This window comes from Rhineura floridana, chromosome 2 (assembly GCF_030035675.1).
Source record: "Rhineura floridana isolate rRhiFlo1 chromosome 2, rRhiFlo1.hap2, whole genome shotgun sequence".
Lineage (NCBI taxonomy): Eukaryota > Metazoa > Chordata > Lepidosauria > Squamata > Rhineuridae > Rhineura > Rhineura floridana.
In genome coordinates this window covers 47,404,156-47,426,449 of record NC_084481.1, presented here as the reverse complement: position 1 = coordinate 47,426,449, position 22,294 = coordinate 47,404,156, and the positions used below count along the sequence as shown (strand labels likewise).

Sequence of the window (22,294 nt, the reverse complement as noted above, 5' to 3'; positions counted from 1 at the left end):
GACCCGGTAGGATTGGTGTGGCCAATGGCAGGCCTTGGGGTGTGGCCAAGTTGTTCTGGCTTTCACCCCATCCTCCTCCCTTATAAAGCTATGGTGGACACTATCATTATAATTTTACAAATAGTACCTACCTAATTGAAAAGTGTTTTACTTTGGTTCAGAAGAGGTCCCTGCTGTCACAGTTGCTTTTCTGCTGGGAGCAAAGTGGTGTGGCCCTTACCTGTTCTGGTTCTCTCCCTGTCCTCCTTTGCAAAGAAACAGGGGATACCTAAACATTGCAGTTTTAATCATATCTAGCAACTTAAGTGTTGGTTCAGAAGGGGTCCCTGCTGTCATCATTTCTAGTGTCATCATTTCAAATCAAAGAAACTGTACTTTACTTAGAAGCAAGCCCCACTGAATTCCTGAAAAGTATATACAGGATTGCAGCCTGAATTGGTTAATCTTAAAAGTGCCACACAGGACTGTTAACAAGGGAGCCCATACATTTCCAGACCTATGGGACAAGATTATTCCCCTCCCCCAGTTTATTAACTTCTACATCTTTTTTCCAGAATGTAGAATAAGGTAGAGGAATATTAAGTGTGCTAGGACCTGGAAGACCAGTGTTAAAATCAACCATGAAACTCACTGTGTGACCTTTGGCCAGTCAATGTCTCTCAGCCTAACCTACCTCACAGGGTTGCTGTGAGGATAACATGGGGAAAAGGAGATCCGTGAGTGCCACCTTGAGCTCCTTGAGGAGAGGTGGAATGGATATAAACATAATACTGATAAATAAGGAATAAGTAAATTAAAAAGTTTATCTCCAGTTTGCCCGCTCATGATTTTCCATTGGAAGAGAGGACCCAGGTTTAGAATCATGAAAAAAGTGTAACCTTAAAATAAATAAAAAACCTGGAACACAGCTAGGATATTCAGGCCTACAAACATGCAGGTCCTTGACAAATCCAGTTTATGACTATCTGCTAGAACAGGCATGTCTGAGTGGGATGTGCAGGCAGAGTACAGTCCCTGATCTCATACTACAAAAAAGCTGTGCCCACTGAGTTCTCCTCTGAACCAACCTCAGCACCATCCTACTTTTTGTAATAACATTTTAAGTTTGGCAAGTGTTTTATAGTATTTTTATCCCTACAACAACCCTGTAAAGTAGATCATAGTATATTTTTTGCAAAACAACAGAAAGAACAGTACTAGCACCTTAAAGACAAAAAAATTTATTATGGCATTGGTGGGGCTCTGCTTGCTCCACTCGCCAACTCCCTACCACCTTCAATCCCCAACCCCAACTCTCCCCACTAACCCCAGGCAGCTCCACTCCCTTCACCAATCTTCACTCCTCAGGCACCCCACTCCCCTTGCCAATCAGCTTTCCTTGGCTATTTCTTCTCCAACACCCTGGACAAACATTACCACTGTGCCTCCTGCCCCCAGGCTAGACTGTATCTGTCACGACATAGCCACCACAGTGTAGCCACTGCCATGCCTAGACTGGCCGCTTGCTCACTCGCCAAAGCTACCGCCACTGCCTTGCTTGCTTGCCAAGGTAGGTAGTGCAAGCACCATGCAAGTGTGGGGGTTGGAAGCATTCATGCTTCAGTTTGAAGCACCACCTGTCTGTGGCACTACAAACAGCAGTGTGACATTTACATTTTTATTTAGATAAGCTTTTAGGGGCTAAAGTCCATTTCATCATATCATTTTGGGCAATCCATGAAAGCTTTTGGAATTTGCTAGCCTCTGAACTGCTACTTGAATATTGTTTCATTTCTGCTGTAAGCTATGGCTAGCTGGCTACCCTTTGACTGAAAGAATATCAGAGTAATGGACCCGACACTACACAATCAGCCAGTATCAGGGAGAAGGATTTTAAAGTTAAGTCTCCAGATCTTCTGGTGTGGTTGTTTTTAAAGGTATAAAGACAATTGCCAATTGGCTTACTGAGAAGGAAAATGTGTAGGCAATATTCTACTCAGTCAAAGTGTGATGCAGCCTATGTCATGGGCCCCAAGGAGAACCCCTAACAAAGTTGAGAGAATGGAAAGTGGGGCACTGGCATTGGGGAAACCATTGCCTGCACTGATGATGGAAATGAGGGGTGTCTCCAGATTAGCCTTAACACTGGCTGCTAGAGTTGCTGAGGAAGGCTCAGCCAGCCTTTCCTCATCTCAGCCAGCTGGTGGGAACCTTCTGCTGGCATCAAGGCCAGGCACAACAGTTGAAGTGATAAGCCCCAACAAACGCTTTGGAATGTCTCCAGCAGTGGAAAATGAGAGTAATGCAGCACCCAGCTACCCCCATCATATCCCCTGCCTTGTAGCTCATGCTGGAAAGAGCTTGAATTAATTCATAGCATTAAGTGTCCACCCTTTTTTCTGTATATAAGAAGTAGCACTGTTTGTATTTGCTGTTGCGACAACTCATCTACTGTTGCTTCCAAAGTCTAATATGCCTGTTTCTGTTTGAATCCCGGTTTAGGCCTAGCATGACATGATAGATCCCCGTTCTGATTTCTAGAATAAAGCTTTATACAGAAAAACCCAGTCACCAAATCCTGAGTCTGCTTCTTTGGTTGGGAGCCAGGCAGCTTACGGGATTTAACTGTTAGGAACACCAACTCCTCGCAACCATAGCCTCCTTTCATGACTTCAGTACAGGAGACATGATTAGGAACCATATGCCTCAGAAATAAATGGCATGAGCATGCACAGAGTGATTCCACAACAGATAGATGTTGCAAAAATTTGATTATCCATCGATAGCTCTATCGTCAACCAGTTAGATCACTGACCAGCCACACACATATTCGCACCCATTTTAGGAGATACACCATTTGCTACATACACAGCTAAGAATTTCTGCCTGATACATCCATAAAATGCACTTGTTCTCTCACCATAGCAACATATGTTGAATATTTAAGGAGAAATTCTACTGGTGTGGCTTCCCCAAACACTTGCTACATACACAACTAAGAATTTCTGCCTAATGCACCCATAACATGCACGGTGTTAGTAAAGTACATAAAATGCAGAAATTGTATGTGTCTTTACTCTTCTAAATGGAGTGTGATTTCTTGTTAATCATAATATTTCTTCTGCTTCTTTTATTTTTCCATTGAATTTCTTATTCTCAGTTTCAGGTTTGTCTGAGCAGAGAGTTGTAGGTATAAGCTCAACATGTAATTTAACACAATTAACAAAAAACCTTTCAGTTTAATATGTTGTGTTAAGGGCTTTCCACATTCAGTCAAGCTGCAAAATTCTGGGAAATTGCCTCTGTTAAGCACCATGTCCCAAATATTTGCTCCAATGTGCATGGAAACGTAATCTACCCTACTCAGATTCCAATATGGGTGGATTATGACTAGGATCAGATCAGTGGTCCACTCAGAATCCACAGTCTAGCAGATTCCATTATGAGACAGCCCAAGGATTGTACACTGCCTCCATTTTCCCCAACCCCCCTTGTTTTGGTTTAAAACTGTATTCACCTGCCTACAGCCTGAGTGGTTAGTGCATGGGTCTCCCTGCCACCATGTGCTTTCAATGCACATAGAGCAAGTCCCTGTGGAGGATGTTCCATTGCTCCAAGTGGAATGGTACAGAAAAAAATGGCTGCAGTTACTGTTACATGGGAGCAGCCTTTCCCACTCCCCCATATTCCCCCATGGTAGTGAGCGAACATTATCAAATCCCATCACTCCCAGAGAGAGTTACACTGAAAATCTGCAGTGGCAGGGGAATCTTTGTGGGCCTTCCACTCAAGATGGCTGGATACAGATTTAAAGCAAAAAAAGGGGAGTGGATATAGCTCCTTATGAGTTGTTTTAAATATTTATTTTAAATGTGTGTTTCTTGGTGGATTTTTATGGATTTTCCATTAAAAATCAACCTGAAAATGGGGCATATGTAATCCCATTCCCTGTAAGTACTGGGATGGACTGGTCTTGAATGCTCACATTGAATCACATTTGTCCTTTTAATGCCCATTTACTTAGTTTGGAGAAATACTTTTGTTGCTCCTGTCCAATGCATAGGGGCACCACCAAGCACCCAAGAAAAAGAGATACTCCAGTTTACTGACTTTACAGTTCTCAAGTAACACAAGGAGCCCATGTGGCTTCACCTGGCCCTATAAAACCTCCGCCACTGCCACACCTATAGAAGGAAGATGACCAAGGTTCCATCAGACAGCCCAGTGCATCAGCTTGCCCATATGCCTACCCAGTACCAGCCTGGTTATTTACTGATGGCTATCCCTTTTGCTTGCCTAACTTGGCTATAGTTGTGCCACCAGACCATTATCACTCCAACATACACCTGTATTCCTAGATCCACCCGGATCCCTTTTTCTGGTCAACTCTCTTGCCCTTATTCCCATGAAGAACTCTCTTTTTTTCCACTCTGCTCTGGGGTCCTCTGCTCTTCTTGGCCCACAACTTCATCTCCTAGACCTCCTTGCTCCCTTTCTTTAAAAGCCTCTTCTAGAAAGGCTCTTCCCCCCCCCTTTATCCTCTGGTTGTCTCTACTTCCTCCCCTTTCCTCAGGTTCCTGTTTCTTAGTTAACTACCTACTCTTCTTTCTTTCAGCAATTCCAGCTCCAAGCTCCTTGCCCTAGAGGTTGATGCCTAGTTTAGGCTCACATCTCCTTTGCAGAGTCATGCCCCCTCCTTTGACTTTCCCCCATCCATGCACTATCCTGCACGGTACGTCTTTTAGGCGGAGGCCAGAGCTTGGAAAAGTTACTTTTTTGAACTACAACTCCCATCAGACCAATCCAAGAGGCAGTACATCCCATGCACTACCCAAGACCTCCTGTGCTATAGAAAGAAAATAAAATTTCAGTAGTGTCAGAAACAATTTAAAGTACTGTCGAGTACACCAAATGTCCTGAGTGCAACCCAGAGCTTTGCAGGGGCCTGATCTGCACACAGAATGCTACATGTGAAGGAACTACCCCAGGGTAGCCAACGTGGTGCCTTCCAGATGCTGTTGGACTACAGGTCCCAGCATCCCTGATCATTGGCCATGCCAGCTGGGATTGATAGGAGCTGGTGTCCAACAACATCTGCAGGGTATCATGTTGGCCAGTCCTGAACTAGCCTATAGTCTTTGCCCCAGGAGTACCATATAGAATTGCTCATGTGCCCATAAGGAAATCTTCCATCTTTTAGACCAGAACAGGGAAGTCTCCTGTGCTAGCAGAAGTCTGAGTCTGCACTGGAACATTTGCATTCACACTGGAGCACAGTGGCTGTCTAATCTCAAACCAAATGGAAACAGTTTCCATGCCTCTTATGACACCCTATGTAGGTTACACTCCAGGATAAAAGTAATTTCCCATATATCAATAAATTAAAATGATTCAAGAAAATACAAACTGAACTGGAGAGGGGGGACCCTGTCTAGCTGTGAAGCTGAATGAGAACATTTACTGTTCATATCCACACCTACTCCCTAAACATAAGTGTTAACAGAAGCAAGGAAGATGTAACTCATCAGTCAAAGTCATCGAGACCACAGTCCTGTGATCTGCTTCCTAACTGAACTTCCAGTACTTGGCATATGAAATAATCATGTTGAAAATGTGAATAGAAAGCAATGTCTAGCCTCATATTGTTTATTGTAAATATAGAAAACAGATACTGATTTTTGCCTAATTGTTAAAGAAATTGTGGTAAAAAAAATAATGATTCGCTGAATGTAATGTAGGGAGAGCAATATAAAGTAGGTCAATCATCTCCCAGCGTATGCTTCCTGTGCTTCTGGGCTTTCCCCTGAGGTATAAACATGGTTTGAATACCACAAAATTGGCAGAACATAGTCTTTCCTTTCTGTTTAATATGGATTTGGGCTCAAAAGAAGCCCACTTTAGAATTTGTCCTGAATTTCTTTTGTAATTGCACCCCTCTAGTTACAAAGTTACTGAAGTGGATTATTACATTATAATTAAACATATTTTTATTTTAGATATTTATATATTTCTTCTCCAGAGGCTCAATCATTAAAACCCCATACAACCAATATAGAACAAACCAGTCAATACAATTCACAAGAACAAAAATCTTTCAAAATCCTAGCAGAGACATAAATTTCCATATTTCCTCACTGCCTCAGAGAGAAAATTTCAAAGTTTAGGAGCCATTACCATAAAGGCCATGCTTCTAGTTGCTGCCCTCCTAACTTGGAGCAGTGAGCCAGAACTCAATTAGGACATGGGAAATAAATAACTGTTCTGGATATCTGAATATGCGCATATGAAGCTGCCTTATACTGACTCATACCACTGAACCATCTTACTCAATATTGTCCACAATGACTGGCTGGAGCTTTCAAGGTTTCAAGCAGAAGCCTTTCCCAGTCCTACCTGGAGATGCCAGGGATTTATGGCCCTTTTCTTCCCTTGGTGCATATAGGAGCACATTGCAGATACTCTTAAGACGAAAAATTGCTGTGAGAACATATTTCTGCATCTTGAAATGTTCCCTCAAAACATCACTTGATTTTGCTTTACAATACCAACTTAATCTCATCGAAAGAACATTTGCCATGGGTGCCTCATTTACTCCTGGATTGTGGTTTAGAGTCTGCTAGAAAGTACAGGGAGACGTTCCTGATAAAACAAGATGTGTTGGCCCATGTTCCTTCTCCTCCAGTCATTATTCCTAAGACCATAGTATAAATGAGCAGAGATGCTGGTTGGGACTGGGCACAGCTATCCTGTGGCTAAGAACATAAGGAGAGAACTTCTGTGTCAGACCAAAGTCCCATTTAGTCCAATATCTTATTACCTACTGTGGTCAACCAGATGCCTATAGGAAGCCCACAAGCAGGACATGAGCACAATAGCACTCTCTCACTCATGTTCCCCAGCAACTGATATTCAGAGGTATGCATGACTGGTAGCCATTGATAGCGTTATCCTCAGTGAATTGGTTTAATGACAGATGATGTTCTTGGGGGTGGGGGGAAGCCATGATTAAGTGGTAAGAAGCTTATTTAACCAGCACTCTCTTTTCCATCCATCTTTAGATAGCAGTATGTGGGAGGCCACTAGTTCCTGAAGGTTTGCTGTGTAACCATCTTTGCATTTATTTATAGAAAGTCCCACATTCACACACACCCCAACATTTAGCCCCCAACATTTCCACTGAAAGATTCTTAACAGTAGAGCTGGGAATGATGTCTGCTTTGGGCAGCTACAAGTCTAGGTAGCTAGACAGTGATGAGCTAGATAGATTTACTTGGTAGTAAGATTGGCTGATTTGGTACAAAGCTGCCCCTTAATTTCCTTACAAAAGTCACATTTCTGAACCTTGCAACAATTTTTAAAGATTTTGATAAGCTCAGCAGCAACTCTTTTTACCCTGCTCTCTACTAAAAAAAAAAAAATGAAATTGAGATGGACTATGTAAAGTCTTCCTCAGGAAAGAAGGAATAAAACTTTATTACAGTGTATATATACAGTCCTGAGTATAGGAATAAAACCTAGGGCCCATCCAAACCTAACTGCAAAATCCATGTTTTCCATATTCGGCTGGTGGCCTGGAGATCTGTAAATGTCCTGTTTGTGGTCGGATTATTGTGAAAACCCGATTATCAAGCATCCATAAATGTGGGCTTTTTTTTCTAAATTACTTTCGCATTGGCCACTTGCCTAAGTCCACCCCTTTTCAATGATTCGTCCATAATGGTATTTTGCTTTTTGGACGCTGTTTCAGAAGAGCACAGAAACTTTTTTTTTTAATTCCCACGCATGCGCAGGTTTGTGGGTGTGCTATTGGGTGGGAAGGAGACAAGGGGCTTGGCATATGACAGAGGAACTCCCATGGACCGCCTGTTGCAGCAAAGCACATGGCATTTTGTCTGAGCTCATGAATGTTAATGCGATTGATTATCGGTTTAGGAAAGCATATCGGTTTTTCAGTGGTATTTCTAATGCAGATTTGTGAACACAAAAATCGGCACCAGCTTGCAACGTCATGTGGACGACAGTGAATTAATGTGGACACAAAGCTGTAACATTGCAGATTACATAGTCATATGGACGGGCCCTTAGATTCCCTAGAAATGCTAAATTTCCATGATTAGATCCACCCACAACAAGGGTATGGCAATTTGGGGCACTGCTACCTGCGCCTTCTTTCTAGAAACAGTTCTTCATTTAGTATTTATTATGAAATAAAGGACCATTCCTTGAAATAAGGAACAGGTGGCAAACTTGAAACTGAGCAACATCTTCAGGTTTTGCATTGTTCACAGGAGTGTCCACTGGATACAGTGGAAGTGTATAGGTTCTGTCCCTGGCTCCAGACTACCTCTATAAAATAGTGCTAACAAGAAGGAAGGCAAAATTGAGAAGATGAGTTTCATGGCAGCTTTGGTTTAGTTTTTCTCATTTTAATATCGCTCATCTCCTTGGTGATTTGATGAAGGCAAAACCTCATTTTAACAATTCTTAGCAAGGAGCTTAGAAGAAGGAGCAGAAGTTTTGCCAGGAATAATGGGCTATATTAAATTTAATTGATCTAGGAAATTGATGCCAGGGGGAAGAATGGACTATTTTCGAGGTGACCTCAGAAGACCAAATTTTAGCTCTTTAGTCAAAAGCGAGATGAGGGTTTAATATTCAGCTCACTTTCCTCCCCTTACATATTTCTACTTTGAAAAATCTAATTACTGAGCTGCATTGCTAACTCATTGTGTTGCACAATATCATACAGAGGGGGGCATTAATCCAGAGAAGAGAGAGCTTTTTAGCTGGCTCTAACTGGGAAACAACTAGCTTTGCTTAACTTCCAATCTCTCTTTTTTTTAAGAAGATTGCTCTCTCTCTCTCTCTCTCTCTCTCTCTCTCTCTCTCTCTCTCATGTGCATTTTCAAAACTGGTAACCTTCAAAGCTGGGTTCTTCATATTTACATATGACTTCTTTGAAGATCTTTCTCCCCTGTTCCCTACTGAAAAGTTCCTCTAATTCAGCCTTTTTCAACCAGTGTGCCTCCAGATGTTGTTGGACCACAACTCCCATCAGCCTCAGCCAGCATTGCCAATGGTCAGGAAAGATGGGAGTTGTGGTCCAACAACATCTGGAGGCACACTGGTTGGGAAAGGCTGCTCTAATTCAACAGTGAATACAAAGTAATGATTAACAGCTTGCCAAATGCCCCTGATAAGATACAACATAGCAGTCATGAGACTATAACCGCTATACTCTTTTACTCTTGAAAAAGCAGCAAGAAGAGAGGTGGCATGATGTGGAACTTCATAACCTTTATGACTTGGCAAGATGGTGAATAGTAGAAATAACCTACAGTTCAAATTTCCTTTTCTGAGTAGAGCTCTGTACTAGGGAGACCATACTGAAGAATTTTGAAGTTTAGCATTCAGATGGCTGTGATACATTCTGGTACCATGCTCCCAACTTTTTGCATAAATGAGCAGCCCTGTCTTCTGTTCTATTCTATCACCTGCTTAATAAATGGGAGTATTAGCCTTAAATGTTCAAATCAAAAATCCATGGCTGGCATCATCCTGTTCCATTAAGTCTTTCTTATCTGCCCTACCCCACACCACACATTTGTTGCCTGAGGAGGCGTTCATCTTGATAAAACAAGAGGTTCCTGGTTCCATCTCATGCAGGTTTCTCTGTTGCTCTCTAGGCCATACCACATCCCTGCCAGCACCATAATATTGTCTACACTGGTGGTGCCATTTTAAACATAATGTATATAGTATCTTTAAAATGGCTGCTCCACAAAGAGACACAGTGCCTTCAAGGCGTTGGCATGTGTGTTTCTGTCCTGTTCCAACCCCACAAAGGAGCCCACAGAGCAAAGCCAGCTGGTGTCTCAGCAACATGAAGAGTTCCTAGTGAGAGCCTTAGGGTTGGAAGCACACTAAGCCTTTTTGAGCCTCTGCGTGCAGTTCACCTCACCTAGGTTACTCTCCCTTTTGGATTACTAGAGTTTCTTAAAGGGCCAGCTCTCTGGCCTGAAGATGGGTACTTCTTCTGCATTCCATGGCCTTCCACCTGGTGGGCTCCCTATGATGTTTGATTCGCAAGATACAGTGAGAGACATTCAGTTCCCCAGGCCCAGCAGAAAGCACCCATGAGAGTCCTGGATCAATGGACCCTGCTGTGATGGCATTTAGTTCAGGGGGCTCCTGCCTGCCAGCCTCAAGTATGATGGTCCCCTGATCTCCAGCAAGAGGCTCAGAGCCTGGAATCCAGTTTGGCTCCTTAGTCAGTGATACTATACTCTCTGACTTGATGCCCTGGTCACTGCTGGACTCTGGGGACATGAAAGTTTTTGTTAGTTTCTGTAAACATCCCAATGTTAACATTGTGGAGAGATACAGAAAATGGCTGCAACAGTGAGAAGAAAAACTAGAGAGGCAGGAGAAAGCAAATCCTGAACCCCCAAATCTGTTTTGGAACCAAACTGGGGATTTGAAGACTCCAATCCAGCCAATGTGGCTCCTTGGGCTTTATACAAAGCCACACGTGTAACTGTGTATCTTTCTGATGCAAGTTACATTTTGTAAAATATTCTCTCTCTTAAATGATCACTTCATGGGAAATACATTTTATATAAATGTTAAAAATAAATGTTTCCTTTTTTAAAAAGTGGACTTTCCAAGAAATGTAGCTATTTATTTATTTTGGGGGGCCTGCTCCAAAATCTTAGTAGTTTCATAGATATTTCAATAGCTTCCACCAGAAATTTCATACTCTGATTTAAAGTGCATTTGCTTATTTTATGATTCAGCCATAAACCACTTAGGCACTTTATGCTGCAAATACAATTGCTGTTTGGAAAGCTTGTCATTTGTTGACTCACTTATACATGGCCACAATTAACAAGAGCTTAGGACCTGCCATCACTTTACGTTCAGGTCACCCTTATCCCGCTATCCCACTACTGATGATTTTCTAGTTCATTAATTACCTCATTATTCTTTGTTTTTGTTGTGCATTTCCTAGGCTGATTGTTAACATTCCAAAGGTTCTCAGACATGTAATGAATATTTTAGACACATGCCTCCAGCTGATTTAATTTTCACACCTGTAATGTGGCAAATGTTAATACTTTTTTCCCTTTGCAAAAAGAAAAGATGTGAATGTCAAATATTCTCTAGAGCCAAGACAGACTTCCCTTTGGCTGATTCTGTCTTTTTTCTTCTTCCTCAACTTTTGCTTTTCTAAAGAGTTTCTCTGAGGGAGGTAAAATGGAACAAGGTGAGCATAGAGATTCATGAATAATAAAAAGCAAAGAGCTGCATTTTAAGCGCACACATATCACTTTTGACAGCTTTTTGACTGTTAACTATTTGCGTAACGTTTCTACAGGCTTTTTATTGTGATTAAGCTTCTCTCTTGCATATGAGGAATGCACTTCTGTGTACAACTGCACATAAATAATATTTCATGTTTGGAACAGAGTCCAATCAAATGATGTTCCAAAATTCACCACCCCAGCAACAAATCTTGGGAAGGCTTTTTGTCAGTTTTCAGTACAATTTTTTTCAAACGTTGGCAGCAGGGAGTCTATGCCTGAAAAGGGCCTTCCAAAAATCCACCTCAAATTTGGCTTTAAACATTTTTTTTTAAAAAAAATCTACCATGTCATGCCCAAACTAGGACCTCATTCACACCATAAATTTATTCCATTATTTTTCCACTTTGAACAGCCATGGCTTCCTCCAAAGCATTCTTGGAACTATAGTTTGAGAAGGGAGCTGAGAGTGGTTAGGGGCCCCTATTTCCCTCACAGAGCAACAATTCCCAGAGAGGAGCTGACTGTTAAATCACTCTGGGACCTGTAGCTCTGTGAGGAGAATTGGAGTCTCCTAACGGCTCTCAGCACCCTTCACAAACTACACTGCATAGGATTCTTTGGGAAAGCCATAACTGTTTAAGTGAAATACAGGCATACCCCGCTTAATGTCGCTTCACTTAACGTCGCCTCGCTATAACGTACATGCTCCATATGCCTGTATTTCTCCAGAAACGCAGCGCAGCAGCAGAGGCTTTAGCACGTGGGGGTGGAAATAGATGCGATCGCGCCACTGCAAATCAGCTGGGAAGTGCGATCACGATCAGCTGAGAGGCGCGGCAGCGCAGCAGCAGAGGCTTTAGCATGGGACTTTGAGGCTCCGCGTGAAGGAGAGGTAAAAAAAAGTTTTAAAAGGTAGTGCTTCACTTTAAGGACATTTTCGGTTTACGTACTCGCTCTGGTCCCATTGAGTACGTTAATGTGAGGTATTACTGTAAGTGCAATAAACGCATGGTGTGCATATGCCCTACCAGACTGAAAATCTAGACTGAAAATCAATGAAACTAAACTTTCAATGATTGGGAGAGGGGAGGATTTCAGGAGTGGGACCCTAGAATTTTTTGGGTGGTTTTGTCAGTAGGCAAAGCACTTACCATGACAGTGGACTAAGGAACATTGGAGTGAGGAGAGAATGACAGCTACTGGCTATTGGTTGGAAATAAAATCAGATGACACCACAAGCAGCTGCTTCATTGAAACCATTAAAAAAATGTCAGGTCCCTGCTTCCAAAACTACCTCTCAGTTTCAGGAGCTTGAAATCCCTCTCTGTCTGTCTGTCTCTCTCTCACACACACAAAATGATGGTTTTCATTGTGTGGTTTGGGCAATTTTTAGTCTGGCTCTAAACCTGTAGGCATAATAACACAGGTATAATTATAACTAAATTTAGCCTAAAGCCAAATTTGAAGTGATCCATTGAAGAGTCATATTCAAGTTAAACATCTGTAGGAATTTTGAGGTACAGTAAATTATTTTGAACAGAGCCGTGAAATTCTTCAGGGCACTTTGTGCGTCTATAGAAATTTTATCTAAATTGAAATCTGAGACAATTTGGGGAGACCGGCTCAAGTGAAATAGCTGTAGAAATTATGAAGGAAGTTAAAATAATATTGATAAGTGATTGGAGGAGGAAAGGGCTCTCATGTCTCTAACTGATGGCTAATTAGCATGGATACATCCAACTCTAGATATCTCAATATTCACTCCATGAATTATCACTGGATGACTGGAGTTAAACAAGTGAACAGCCTCCACTGAAAAGTATTTGGTTTATCAGAACTTATGTAATATGAAAGCTCAGGCTGAAGTATTTGATCTGCGGCAACTATTTTACATGCGGGAAGAGTGGAATTTCTTTTTAGGCACAGCTATATAAAAGGCACAGGTTAAGATGGGTTTAAAAAAACATGCCCTGTGAAACTTCCCCCCCTCTAACTCCTCCTAATTCACCTAATTTCTTTCTAGCTGTATAGAATAACATAGGTCCATCATCCTTGCATGCCACAAACCTCACATACCAGCTTATTTTCTCAGAAAGCCCTTTCACAAAGAGGCATGGCAAAAGCTATGTCGTCAGGTCCAGCCACCAGTTTTAGAGGAGGATTATCCTTATACCAGCCCAGATTAACCCATGCAATCTATGCCACATAACAGGGTCAGTCAAGGTCTATGTAAATTGACTGATAAGTTAAATGGCTTGTGATTCGGGTCCCCTGAATCAGCCTTGCCTGAGCTTGGTGCCCTTAGGATGTTTAGGACTACAATAACCGGGGCTGATGGGAATTGTAGACCAACAACATCTGGAAAATACTAGGATGGGGAAGACTGCCCTGAATGGTAGTCACTCACATGCACACTCTCTCCTCCATCCAGGCAGCCAAAAGGCATTATCAGAGATCAAGGACACATTTGGGCCAGGCAAAAACACTTGGAGTGCAAAACAGAGGCAGTGAGGAGTGTAGCCTAGGGAGAGTTCCAAGGGCCAGACGGAGAAGCATGGAGGACACTTCCAGACATAGAGGTCCCTACTCTTGCTCTAGAGCTATGGTGTCTGAAATAAGGGATACCCATTAAGTTCTATAGAAGTGTGCATGCCAGAATTCATTCTGTTCTATGGAACAGTGATATTCTTAAGTAAAAGTTGTCCTATAAAATCAAGACAGCTGGCAACTGTAATGTTTCCCCATTTCCACTGCAATTGCTAATTAGTTTCCAGATGTTGTTTTAAAGGTCTTAAACTTCTACAGCTCAACATGGATTCGTCCTTATGATCGGAAACTACATCCCTGTCCATGTATTATAATGGCACAGGACACAATCTGTTGGCAGGTTCTCCTGAGCAAGCTTTACTGGATTGAAAAAGAGCATTTGAAGGAGGGTTTTACACTTGACATGTATTGGGTTTCAGCAGCTTATTTCAAGAAAAGTGTTTCTAAGCAATCTGCTAACCCAGTTCCTTTGCCTCATTTGTGCCCCCCCTCATTTTTCCAGGCTTTAAAAAAATCTGAAGAATGCAAATGAGTATATTTCAGGGACTTCTCACTGTGGAAATAAATAATGCTTTGGCGTTATTGAGTCTTGCAAGGAAAATCCATTAAATTGTGTTTTAAATTGTTTTTAAAATATGTGTTTTAAATTGTATATTTGTTTTAATGTTTTTGATTGCTGTAAACCGCCCAGAGAGCTTCGGCTATGGGGTGGTATCCAAGTGCAATAAATAAATAAATAAATATATCATTTTTGTTCCACTTGGGTTTATAGCCACCTTCCCCAACCTGGATATTTTGGATCACAACTCCCATCATCCCCAAGCATTAGCTGGCTGTCAACCAAATATCTGGAGGGCTCCAGGTCTGGCAAGGCTGGTTAACAGGGTAAAACAAACAAGCCTGTGTTTTCCCTAATACATTATTCTCTCTCTTTTTAAGATGATGGAGGCATTTCTTTATTATTTGTTGCATGCTGCTCTGAATCTTCGCAAGACCTCCCTCTGTGTTTCTATAATTCAATACAAACTGAGCAGTTACCATCACAAAGGTCATTCATTCATTCACTTACTAGCCATTTACTTTCATTTTGTTTTCTGCCTTCAGTGGCGCTCCAAACAGCCCGCATGGGGTTATCCCAACTATCTGCTGAAAATAGCCTTATGAAATTCTTTTTTAAATTTTATTTATTTCTCCAAGAATACTCAATGAACTTCATGGCTGAAGCTGGGTGTCTACATTCTGTTTTAAGTCTGGTTTTACCCATTTCTAACCTATTGTACTATTTGGAAACTAGTTAACAAAAGACTGAACTGTGACAAATTTGTAGGGCAGTCCAATATCTCAGAGAGGTGGTCAGGTCTCCTCCCCTGGTGCATTCACTATAGCTGCCCAATTTCCCTGCTTTTTAAAGTTTGATAGACATATCTGTGGGCTATAGGTACATTCTTAAACCGCAAGGTTTTTTGCCTGTTAGTGAATAAATACATAACCCTTCAGCAAACCTGATTAATCATTCCTTAAACAGGAGTTGAATGTGGCCAACATTTTTTTTTTTTTACAATAATTTTTATTCAAATTTTCATAAAACATACAAAACAAAATCATAAAACATTCAAAGACAAAAAACAAAACAAAACAAAAATGATTAAACAAAAAAATAAAATGTTGACTTCCCATTTGTCACAGATCAAATCAGTTATAGGTCTACAATATATAACAATCCTGTCTCTTAAATTATATTATAAAATCACTTTCCTCCAGTAGTTATCTTAATTAATCATCAAATCTCATAAACATTACTTTATTCTTTCCACAAAAAGTCAAAGAGAGGTTTCAATTCTTTAAGAAATATATCTAATGTGGCCAACATTTTTTTTAAAAAAGGTAGGAGAGAAAATTTAAAAAGCTTGGACAAAAGTGTAGGATATTTTGTTTGTTAGAAAACCATGAGACTAAGCTCTCAATCCTATATGCATTTACCTGGAATGAAGTAAGTTCAATGGAACTCAATGGGGCCTACTTTTGGGTAGATATGCCTAGGATTGCGCTGTAAGAGGCTTATAGTCCCATAGCAGTTGTAGAAAGAAAATGGTTTTCTAAAAAGCAGCAGTGATTGGTGAACACCTGGGAGTGAAGAGTTTGATTAAGAGTCGCTAGCATAGATTCAGGCAAAGAAGGTCATGCTTTGCTAACACACAGGAGCCATTTGAAGAATATTATTACCATGATGGATGATAGGAAGACCATAGATTTAGCATAGCTTAATATGACAGGCTTCTGCCATTAGAAATGAATGGTTAAAGCAAGAAAGCAAAAGAGTAGCAGATATATTAAAATCTTAGTTAAAATATAATCTTTCCTAATGAGACATGCTGAGGTACCCACTTCACCATTGTGAATTAAATTAGGTTTGTTTGTTTGTTTATTGTTTGATTTATATCCCGCCCTTCCTCCCAGCAGGAGCTAAAGTAGTTAAATTATAAGTTAAAATAATAGTTAAATTATTTTATTTTATTTTTTTGTACCGGATGGGGGCAAATCTGCCATTGGGTTTGAAATGCAAGCTCACTCTGGTTTGTTATATCTTGCATTGTTTCAAGCCAATCTGAGACAGCTTTGAATTCAGTTCTGGCTCAACCTGGGTTTGATACGTCTGCTTGCCAGCCCTCTGTACCAGTCCCTGCCCCTTCCCAGGCAAAACAAACAAACTTACTTTTGAGACAGGAAAAGAGGTTACAGCTCACTTGCAGAGTTTGGCTGAAATGGGAGGCACTTATCTGGCCTCTTCTTAATTGCAAGTGACACTTCTTAACATGGTTGGGAGTGCCATTTCCTGGGATTTGTGATTTTCTCTGCTTCCCAATTCAAGTCAGGAGGTAGCAATACTATAGATTCCATGCTCCCCAGCAGCAAATGACACCCCTGAGCATAATTTCTACATAAATTCTCCCCAGCATTGTGCACCTGGCTTCCAAATGACAAGCACGTTTTATATTTTATATCTGGGGCACAGGCCTTGGTGGTCCATGCTAATACTGCAGTCTTAGAGATCAAATGTTCAGTCTCAGAGATTAAAGGCTGTGAAGCCAGATTCTCCCATCTTCTATCCTTTGTTGCCAATAATGAGCATTCTGCTGTTCTCACTTCACAACCCTCCTTTGTCAAAAGAGAAATCGCCAGTCCTGTCTTTTTGGTGCTGGAGATGACTGTACCTCAATATTGCATTGGGAAGGTATGAAAGCTTTACCCTGGCATCACTCTAACTTAGTGATAGCATGTTTACTTGTCTGATTGATTTAGGAGGCATTGTATAGCAACAGCACACAACCAGTGACAAAACTAAAAATCACAATTACATAAAATACAATGATAATGAAGCAAAAATAAGACCAATCCCTGTAAAACAAGGAGCAAGAGAATGAAACCCAGCAGTGACAGACTGTTAGAACAGGGACCAGAAAAGCTGTAGCAACTCCTTCTCCCCGCACAGCTTTCCTGCTTCATTGCATAGTCTCTTCGACTGCAATCCTATGCACACTTACCTGGGAGAAGACAGTGGGACCTACTTATGAGTAAACATACATGGGATTGTGCTGTTAAGCATCTTCTGATGTGAGCCACTGCCTCTCCTCTGTGGCTCTTAATAGTTCTCTTTGGCCACTGCTGCCGTTTTCTCTGATATTTCCTGAATATTGCAGAGAGAATGTATGGGGGATTTTGTGCAAAATGTGTGGTGATTTATTTTAATTTTATTTACTCAAGTATTTATATTGCCCTCCTACAACAAGCTCAGAGCCATATGCATTATCCACTGTGCCCCCTCCTCTTAATCCTCACAACAACCCTGTGAGATAGATCTGGCTGAGAGATAGTGACTTGTCCAGGGTCACCTAGTGGCTAGTGGGGATTTAAACCTGGATCTCCCTGGTTCCAGCTAGAGATGCAAGACCCAGGAAAAAATAGAAAAATTGGGATAAAAATGTTTTCCCCCTATTCCCCCTATTTTTTAGTTCTTCTGAAAGTTGGGAGGGAAATGGGGAAATGGGGGGGGGCTAGAAAAACATCTCTAGTTTTAGCCCAACATACTAACTCAATGATGGTGTACCTCAGACCCCAGGGAGTTAAATATGGCCCACCAAGCCTCTCTGTCTGGCTTTTGGGATTCTCCCCACACCATACCAGCTCTAGCTACACCCGCCCCGACTCTGCTTTGCACCCTCCTTGAGTGCTTCTGCCTGACTAGAATGTGTCTTAAAAGGCAGGTCCACATCAAACATTTAAAGCACATCCACACGCACATTTAAGCACATGATTTGCCCCAAAGAATCTGTAGTTTAAGGGTGCTGGGAATTTGTAGCTTTGTGAGGAGAAAACCATAGTTCCCAGAATTCTTTGGGGGAAGTCATGTAGGGCTTTAAATGTGTGTTGGATGTGCTTTCAACATATGGTGTGGAACTGCCCAAAGTCAGACAATCTTTGCTTGCTTAAACAAAGGATAGAGAGGTGTGTGCAAGTGTGTCTAGAAAGTAGGATACTGTACAAACAAAATTTAAATTTGTTACTCTACTTTTGCCTCTGACCCTACCCACCACTAGTACGTGGCCCCCAGGAGATTGCCCAGAAGGGAATGTGGTCCTTGGTCTGAAAGAGATTCCTCACCTTTTCTTTACACGATGCTGGATGTAGTGAGACCTGGGAATCTCATGATGATAGAAGTGTGACAAGCCACACTTGTCCATTGCTTGATTGCTATTGCACCTCAGCTGTGGTGCCTTGCTTGTGGCAGCTATGGACAGCCAATGTGCAACCTATTTCCCATTTCCCCTCCTTCCCAAGCTCTGAAAAGTTGACATTGATACCCATCACTCTCCCTTTTCCTTGTTTTTTTCCCAACTGGCATATTTCAGGGCATAAATATGCAACATCTGCGCAAAAGCTTCCCTACCTGCTGCGCTTAATTTCAAATTGAGTATTGTCATTAGAGCAAAATGATTTGCTTGTTCAGGGAAGGATGCCAGAAAGACACGTTCCCCAATACCTGCCCTCATCAAACATCTTGGTCCCTGCTTTCAGCTGTAAATTGCTGCACTGCACACCTGCCTGCCATGAACCATGTATATCTACATACACACCTTTCTTCAAGATGTTAAAAGCTTGCTGGCCAGCTATAGGCATGTTTCTCTTCTGGTAAATGAGAATCACTCTTTGAATTCTCATCCTTTCCCAACACATTTTCCTCCCAGCTAGATAACCTGAACAGAGAGGAAGCTGGTGGGGTCCATTTTCAAAAGTAAATATAATTCTTTTCCCCAGTCCCTCTGTTTTCCTTCGTTTGGTTGAGTATGGAGAGGGGTGAGGAAGATGACAGATGCCTCCTGCAAGCTAATGACAGATAACATTGTATGTGTGTGTGTGTGTTTGGTGTAGTACATGCATTTCCAGGCAAATTCTGAGTTGCTTTCATTTCACATTCTCGCTGTGAAAAAATGAGCTATTTAATGGAATGTGGCATGTTCTAAAGAATTCCACATCCGATTCTCCCCCCTCGCAAATTAATCTCAGTGCTCTGCAAGAAGTAACGTAAAAGATAACAGTGGCTTGCTGATTTGGGAATCTGGATGTGTGTGTGTCTTTCCTGAAGCAGTTGCCATGATGCAAGCAATGATTGTCCTTCTTCCTGAGGCACAAATAGCAGAAAGAGATGTAAGAAATCCCATTCTGCAGATTACACAAGTGTTCATTTGTTCTGCATGTGTGTGGAAATGGCTCACTCGCTACTGCACTCCACTCGACAGACGAAACCGGTACTTCCCAAACTATGGGTTGCATTCAACTAAGTCCTGCTCAGCGTAGATCCATTCAAATGAGCAAACCTACATTATTTATACCTATTAACTTTGGTGGGTCTATTCTAGCATTGAATATCACCCTCTAGACCAAGGAAGCAAACTGGTGTGCCACAAGGCACACCACATGTTGGACATGGCCATTGTTGTGTGTCCATTCAAAAGTGGAAGCCCCTCTGGGCCTCCCTTTCACCAATATATGGATACCATCTTAGGGGAGAGAGTAAAGAGGGTTCACTGGGATTCCCTGACACTACAGGTGAGAATCCCTAAGTGTTGCCAACTATCCAGAAAGCAGGTCCCCATCCCTAAGCTTTGTCTAACTTGGCAAAGGGGAAGATGACTGGTCACATTTGGGGAAACAGAATTAAAGCCATTCAGTACTCCCTTCTGTTTTGATACTGGTAGAAATCATGTAGGGATGCCCCCCACCCATCCAGTTTTCTGTACAGCCCCCCCCCCCAGTTTCTCCTGCATCAAGGGTGGATAACTTGGGGCCATCCAGATTAGGGATGGGTGAGAAATTCGATTCAGTTCACATTTAAAGCCAAATTTTTCAAATACGTATTTTCCAAAACTATATGAGAACCGAAACACAGACATCCTTTGAAATTTGCACTTATCTGAATTTTGCAATGTAGTTCTTCACCCAAGCAATGTTTACAAAAATGCATGTATTATGGGAAAGTGCGCACAAAATGAATATATTGGTGAAAATAACACATAAAATGAATTATATTAGGGTAAACTGCTTGCAAAAATATGTGCATTCATCAAAACTGCATACAAAATCTATTTATTAGTAGAAATTTGCACTAAAATGCTGAAGAATTTTCATGAGGTTTTTTTATTTTAAAAAATCACAAATTACTGCAGAAATGTGGAGAACTGAATTTAAGATTAGAAAAATGATAGACAGAACCAAAATTGATGCATCATTCCATCCCTAATCTAGATGTTGTTGGACTTCATTTCCCATTAGTGTCAACCAGTGTGGCCAATGGCCAAGGATGATGGGAGATGTAGTCCATCAACATCTCTAGGGAGTATCTACCCCTGCCCTAACTCTTCCAGAAGGAAGCAAGCTAGCCTCAACTGCCCAACACACAGATTTGTTCATTTTGGGGAGAACTGCAAGTTTCTCCCAGTTGAAGCTTCCATGGACTGTGGTTGACCACTGTGTGCAGCTGACTCCACTGCTGATGAACAAATAATCAATGAATTGCAACCTTTGCATTTAAATGTTTTAGATGTTCTAAATGTTTTTAACATGTTTTTAGATGGTTTTTAATTGTTTTAAATATGTTTTTACTTGATTTTATATTGTACTGTTTTAACATTTTGCTGTTTGGTGCCCTGGGCTCCTTTGGGAGGAATAAATAAATAAATAAACCTGTCTTCCCTGCTCCCTTCCCATCTCACCAAAAGAGAACCTGCTTCCCAGCCCATTAGTAAAAGTGTGCACACCGCAGGCAGATACCACTAGATTTATTTTCTCTTTCATTCATGCTGAGGTTATCTTCATGTCTGAATTCTTTAAAAAGTCATTAAGAGCTTTTCCAATTTAAATTGTAATTCTGTTTTTTTTTAAAAAAAAAAATACAGGTTCAGCATCATGCAGCCATGTTCTCTTTAATATCAAGCGGGATGGACACAGTCAAGTATGGCAGAAAATGAAGAACTATTGACAAGATGGATGTGACAATGCCATGGCAAGAATGTCAGATTTTTAAACAGAAGCAGAAAAAACAGAACGTTTTGAGAAGTTAGGTAAGTTACTCAGAAAGTTCTATAGAAAAATGCCATTTGTGCAGAAAGAAACATTTCTCAGATTTCACTAAAAATATTCAAGAGGTTTATCTATCTATCTATCTATCTATCTATCTATCTATCTATCTATCTATCTATCTATCTATCTATCTATCTATCTATCTATCTATCTATCTATCTATCTATCTATCTATCCCTATTCATGTATGCATGTCCTCATCAGCACTGATCCCCATGTATTGGAGGGAATTGCCTTTATAGGGTTGTGTGTAGGCTCCTTCTGTGATTTGGAATCCTGATTGTATAGGATTCCAAACCATAGGGAGAGCCTTTATATGTATTGCAGGTTTCCCTTTACAGAAGTTCCCCACCCAATACCTGGTGGCGGTGGTGCAAGCCATGTTCCTTTTGTACTGCCTTCAAGTCGATTCTGACTTATGGTGACCCTGTGAATAGGGTTTTCATGAGGCTGAGAGGCAATGACTGGCACAAGGTCACCCAGTGAGCTTCATGGCTATGTGGGGATTCGAACCCTGGTCTCCCAGGTCCTAGTCCAACACCTTAACCACTACACCACACTGGCTCTCCATTCCTTTTACCTCTCAATTAGTCCCACTTTGGATAAAATGTGGACAAAATCCCTCATCTATGTGGGAGGACCCACTTCCCTTCTCTCCTAGACCATGGTTTTCACCATCTTTATTGCAAGTACCTGCACTGCAAGACATGAAATACTAGCAGTCCCGCTATTTCCTTTGTTTTATCTGTAGACAGATTATCTGCAGTGGCACAGGAGCTGCTCTGGGAATGTGTATAAGAAGGATCCACATCAGTGGAATTGGAGTA

The 22,294-nt window shown here is 41.3% G+C and overlaps 1 protein-coding gene across 6 annotated transcripts in view; it reads left to right on the top strand.

Moving 5' to 3' along the window:
* Window positions 1–22,294, top strand: part of B3GALT1 (beta-1,3-galactosyltransferase 1) — a 534,157-nt gene that overhangs the window by 200,722 nt on the left and 311,141 nt on the right. For all 6 annotated transcript variants that reach the window (XR_009760869.1, XM_061612925.1, XM_061612926.1 and 3 more), the window contains one exon: window positions 21,284–21,448. The gene's annotated coding sequence lies outside the window, so the exon portion shown is untranslated. The remainder of the gene's footprint in view (window positions 1–21,283; window positions 21,449–22,294) is intronic.